At 31.9% G+C, this 6,188-nt stretch overlaps 1 long non-coding RNA gene across 1 annotated transcript; it reads right to left on the bottom strand.

The window, feature by feature from the left end:
• Positions 1–1,385: 1,385 nt before the first annotated feature.
• Positions 1,386–5,967, bottom strand: LOC127710191 (uncharacterized). The gene is made up of 3 exons (XR_007986032.1): positions 5,742–5,967; positions 5,006–5,248; positions 1,386–2,075 (listed from the first exon to the last, which is right to left on the bottom strand). It is a non-coding gene; the product is annotated as an uncharacterized LOC127710191 (long non-coding RNA).
• Between the last annotated feature and the right edge of the window lie 221 nt (positions 5,968–6,188).

Genomic DNA, 6,188 nt, shown 5'->3' on the forward strand with positions numbered 1-6,188 from the left:
AATGCTTATAAACACATGTAATTAGTTACAAGATTATAACTGTCAAGAAAAAAGGTATTTACAATGAATTATAATCTAAATTGTTAAAGTCAAAATCTGAACCCATCTAATTGAAAGACATTGAAAAAGATATCCGCCGTCAAACCCGAATTCGAACTTGTCATTGACATCTTACTATTATCACATATCATTGAAAAATAGACATATATGCCTATATTTTTTCATTGATAAACGTTAATGAAGGAGCAAACATCATATACACTGCAATAAAATCAGCATCACACAAAATCATACAATCGCAAATAATGATGAATTTACACCGCTCGGAAAAAATCTCATAAGTGTTGGAGTCTCAACCCACTAGAGCCATGTCTTAGATATTTTAACAGTCTTAAGATACCAGAATATTCGTCTTCGTCGGATCTTTAATTTAATCAATTATGACATATTCCCGATTGGGACATGGATAATGATACATGCATTGCAAAAGACGCTTACCTGGTCGACGCACATGGTCTCGCTCCTTGCGATTCCTCATTTTTTGTTTAGGACATTCATTTTTGTCTTCTTTATTGATTGACAATTTTTTTATATCTGTAATCTACTGTTGCCATAATTTTTATTTGTCAGAAGATAGGTTCTGAAAATGGTCAATCAATTAAATTAATAAAAATACGAGAATTAATTTGTTTTATGTTAACAGTTAGTTTCGTATTTTAAAAAATTATACATTCCACTTTCCGTAAGGTGAACAAAAATAGAAACCTCGATATTTTAATTTAAGAGCAAACCATCGTGAGAGGAAACGTTTTGAAATTTCGTATCAACCGGTGTTTGTCACTCCATATCTTGATACTGTAGAAATGATGTTTACGTTTTTGTATATCTATATAAAAGTAAACTCAAGAATAGGAAAATCTAAGATCTTGGTATTTTCCATCTCATTAACTGTTTTGTCATAAATATATATCAATACAAACTTGCTGCCAAACCAAGATGAATTATGTTAGTTTAATTTATTTGACAACTTTTATGATAAGACAGTTCAATTTATTTGACAACTTTTTGATAAGACAAAACAGTGGTATTATTTGATACATTTATTAAGTGCAGAACTGTACCCTATTCCAATTATTACAACACTGTATATTAAAGACCTTAAATATATTGATGTCCGTGTCTTATCAACCAAATAATTCTTTATTAAATGAATCAAACTGAATTACAGGGTAAATTCCTTAAACAGTAAAGAAGTACCGAATAAATTACGATTTTCGATTTGTAAAACTACATTTTATCACATCTATTTTTCATATTACATAACATCATCCTAATTCTATAATAAATAATAAAACCGTATTTGATAAGAAGAAATACGTGGCTAGTTCAAGGTATATTGCAACAATAAATAACGAAAAGCTTTTAGGTTAATTTGTATTTATTTTGTCATCGCAAAGAATCGTAAAATACAATTGATTAAATACCAATAAATAATAAGCAACAAAGAGCTGGCTTTATAAGCGTTAATTAATTTAACTTAATAAAATCTACAACTAACATTTCAAAATCTAACTATCAGTAGTTTAAAACTGTAAACATGGACATTTTTTCAAGTCTTTAATTCAATCAAAAAGTTTTAAAAAACTAAATAACGTCCAGTTGATTTAATTAGACGTTAATTTGTTAAATATCAGTATTTATTTGTACTCTGTATGATATATTTGCAGTAGGGTTTTAAACTTCTTGCATTTACAGTTTTAGGTCTACTTATTGTTTTGAAATTTTGGGTTTTCAGAATTGCAAAAAAACAGTACTAATATCAACTTCGTCAAAGACAAATGTTTAATGGACTAGAAAAACGTTGTGGTCAGATTTAGCCACAACATTGGATCCAGTTTTCTCTTTCATCAAGGTACAACACGAGGTCTTCTTGTTGAAGTCTGCAACATGACATTCTTTCGTGTAAGAACATATGTAGGTACAATGAATGTCGCTGTAGACAATGGCACTACCAAGGGTCTTATTATGTCCATCATAACTGTGACCTTGAAATCCACAGGCATAAGGAAAGGTAACTATTGGGTAACAATACATGTACATTAATTACTTATGCTAAACATTTATGACATATTGTTTTTAAAAGAAAATGAAAAAAACTCGTAATAAACTTCATGTGTCTGAAGCGCTTTTCTAGATTTACCCTTTATCAGAAACTCTCAAATCTAAATATTTGAAAGCCATGGATGTATAAGAACCGTAACAGTTAAAAAGCTATATAACCAAAAACGACCTGTAATGAATAGTCAAATCCATTTAAGGTCAACTTTGCATCAGGGAGTTGAAACCTTAGTTTCTATATAATTTCAAAATTTATAAATGGACGATAGTACATACTCACTATTTCAATGTGTAATTGTCGTACCATTATAACAATATATTCCCTATTAATTTATGAATGTTACATGTGTTATAAGGGACATCGGTGACCGGTGGTTTAAGTAGTTAAACTATCCCGTTCACTCTGAGGTTGTGAGTTCAAACTTTGTACGCCACGAGGTGTTTTCGATTCTAATCCTATTTGACAATTATTTCCAAGTGTCTTGCCGAAGGTCAGTAGTTCTCTCTTCTTTATATCTTCGTGCTATTACTGTTTTCCCTTTATTTGTATTCGTGCTATTATGTTTTTATTGTCATATGACTTTTGACGTGACTCAGTATTTATGTATCCCGCTATCAGGTTGTTGACCTTTGGACATTCCTGGTACGGGTTGTGCTCATTGTTGGAGGACGAGCAGTTACCTATAGTTTCTTACATTTACTTCATTTGAACTTTGGCGGATAGATGTCTCATTGGCAATCATATCACATCTCCTTATTTTACCAGAAGGTATGGGTTATGTCGATTCAAACATTTGCCAACCTGTGCTTATTGTTTTTTTGAATGATGATTTTGTGTATATTCTTTAAAACGAATTCCTGTCCAGAATTATGTCAACAAATTTCCCCGGTATAAAACCTTATTATTTTCTGATTTTCTTATAGTACATCAATACCTTAATAGTTCAAATGAAGACTATTAGGGTGATATCCATTACTTTTATAAATGAGCAAACTGCTTACAACATCACTTGCATGACATACTGAAGATAGGGGTAAGTATATATCCTTTAAAGAAAATCGTCGCTTAAATGTTTAAATTATAAAAGGAGTACAGAAAACTAGTAATAAATTTGCTTTTCGGCCAATTTTACACTAAAAGTATCTTTCAATAGATATAAGAAGATGTGGTATGAGTGCCAATGAGACAACTCTCCATCAAAGTAAAAATTTATAAAAGTAAACCATAATAGGTCACAGTACGGTCTTCAACACGGAGCCTTTGCTCACACCGAACAGTAAGCTATAAAGGGCCCGAAAACTGGATTTGCGATTTCAAAAATAACCATTGTTTTGTTTGATTTTTCATTTTTTTTTATTTCTAAGGAATCGTTAAACGAAAGACAAATTGAAATAAATGAATATGGCGATACACCTATTATAAACTGCTATGTTATCGTAACGGGAAAACTTTCCCACTTCCCAAGCAACACATATTTGAATCCAATAGATTTTAAAATTATCTATAGTTGTTTTGTATGTCTGTAAAGTTTTGGCTGCAGAATCACAATTTCTGTAGCAGTAACAAATTATATTTGTTTGGGTTGCTCAGCCAATTTTGTTGATATGACTGAACTATTAACAACTGTCATACAAGTGGGAGCTATAGATAGCTATGCAACCAGGTTTTTCTCACTATGTTCATCGGGGAAATACTAGTACCTATACCAAGTCAGGAATAAGACAGATGTGTTGTTTGATAAACTCTTAACGTTTTATTTTTTCAGGTTTTATGAACTTCCTCCTTTTTTAATTTACCTTGGAGTGCAGTATATTTGTTAATACTTTTTTCTATATATTCATCCTGCTTCCGTTATAATTTTTCGATGTCCTGTCTTGTCTATCAGATTGATTAAAGCTTGAATGTGACTAGTGAAGTAGGTCAAACCTTATTTTCTGTAACACTTAATTCAAAAATGGAAGCTTTAAATATTGCAAACATTCAATATAATATGGCATGTCAGTAACTTAGAGTAGTCATTTGTTTAATTATGTATCATTGTCATTTTGCTTAGTTTCTTTTGTTACCTATTCTAACATCGGACTCGGACTTTTATTAAACTGAGTTTTACTGTGCGTATTGCTGTGTGTTTCTTTATTCTACATTGGCTAGAGGTAAAGGGGGAGGGTTGAGATCTCACAAAACATGTTTAACCCCGCCGCATTTTTGCGCCTGTACCAAGCTAGGAGCCTCTGGCCTAGTCTTGTATGTTTTTTTAATATTAGTTCATTTATATGTTTTGGAGTTTAGTATGACGTCCATTTTCACTGAACTAGTACACATGTTTATTTAGGGGCCAGCTGAGGCCAACCTCCGGGTGCGGGATTTTCTCACTGCGTTGAAGACCCATTGGTGGCCTTTGGCTGTTATCTGCTCTTTTGTCGGGTTGCTGTCTCTTTGCCATTTTTCCCATTTCCGTTCTCAATTTTATATAACTACCTACTGATTATCGTATAACAATATCAAAATAAATCGGGTATGGGTGAAGATGGGAATGATTCAAGGTAATAGAAGTGCTTATCTTAGTTTTTCATACTTTCGGTGTCTGTACTATAGTAAATATTACAAAAAATGTCATTTTTTTATCATATATCATATGCAGTTATCGAATGTCGAGGGTTCAATCACTTAAATTTACACACAAACCCTACCATGGCAATTTACATATCGTTAACCTTCAACAAGTTATAAAACATGTTCATTACAGCTATCAATAGGATGCAGCTGAATGGATCTCAAAACTCGCAAAGATTCAATGTAAAATAAAATTGTTTAAACAATATAAGCTATTGCATTGGAACATTATTCAAAATGACTGAATGAAGAATAATGTTTATGAAGACTAACCTGTCTGTAGAAAACCAATGAATGTTCCATGTACTTCAACTTCACACAGTGCTAAATAATTTGGATTACTAAGTCGTATGCGAACATACTGTCCAAATATCCTTTTACGGCACGAAGCATTTAGAATTGTAGTTGGTGCTTCCTGAAAATAACAGACTTCGATTACACTGTCCTCAAACCAATCGCTGTTGTTTCTGCTGCATGGCCTTATTACCTCAATGCTAAAATTCGAAAGTCGCTCATCTGAATTAAATTAAAATTGAATTTGAAGTGAAGACGAGAAAAAATGGAGAAAAAAAAAGGAAATTGTAACAATTCTTACAGATAAGCATAATACAGTCAACAAAATACAAAACCCTGCTTACGTTTTGTGCTCACTTTTAATTTAAACTGATTCAGTCTGTTTAATATATATGATAATATTAAGTTTATAAAAAAGTCTATATAAACTATGCAGAAAGAGATGAATTGTCAATGTCCATTAGTTCTTTTCTCTCTAGTTATACATATTTTCGATGCTTTAACGGTTATAGACTTGAAGAGGTGATCATTTTGTCAAGATTGGAGACCATGATTGATCTTTTAACAATCAATCATTCAATATATCAATCAACTATAATTGCGATATTTTTTTTCGAATCTCTATATCCAAATTTTAATTTGTTTGCGAAATCCTACTTATTCTGTATGTAACGGCAGGTTTGTCTAACTGCATCCGTAGATATGTAAAACATACCACAACAGTCACTTCTGCCAAAGATAACTACGTTGCTGATTTCATAAATTGCACCAAGATCTACTGCCCACCACGAAGGTTCATTCCCAACATTTGTTTCTGAGCAAAATTCTACTGACAATGTCATCCACTGTGTGTAATCTCCATCCACCACTTTTTTAGAAAGTCTGTAAAATGGGTCCGAATTACTTGACTGCTTGGTTTGTTTGTTCCTAGCAACTTCCAATGTATCTACAGTGTGCATATAAAATAAAATCCATTAAAACCACCAATATTCAAAATCATTCACTGATTAAAACATTATAGTATATTCCGTTAAATTATGATTAAACAAACTTCGGCAAAGTTTTCAGACTTATAAGGGTTTTGATAGGGATCCTTCATTTCTTTATTGTTTTATGCCATTTTTCTCTAATGGGACAACTTTCCACCAGAGACCAAATGACA

The sequence above is a fragment of the Mytilus californianus genome, unplaced genomic scaffold, assembly GCF_021869535.1.
Source record: "Mytilus californianus isolate M0D057914Y unplaced genomic scaffold, xbMytCali1.0.p SCAF_7, whole genome shotgun sequence".
In the NCBI taxonomy this organism is placed as follows: domain Eukaryota; kingdom Metazoa; phylum Mollusca; class Bivalvia; order Mytilida; family Mytilidae; genus Mytilus; species Mytilus californianus.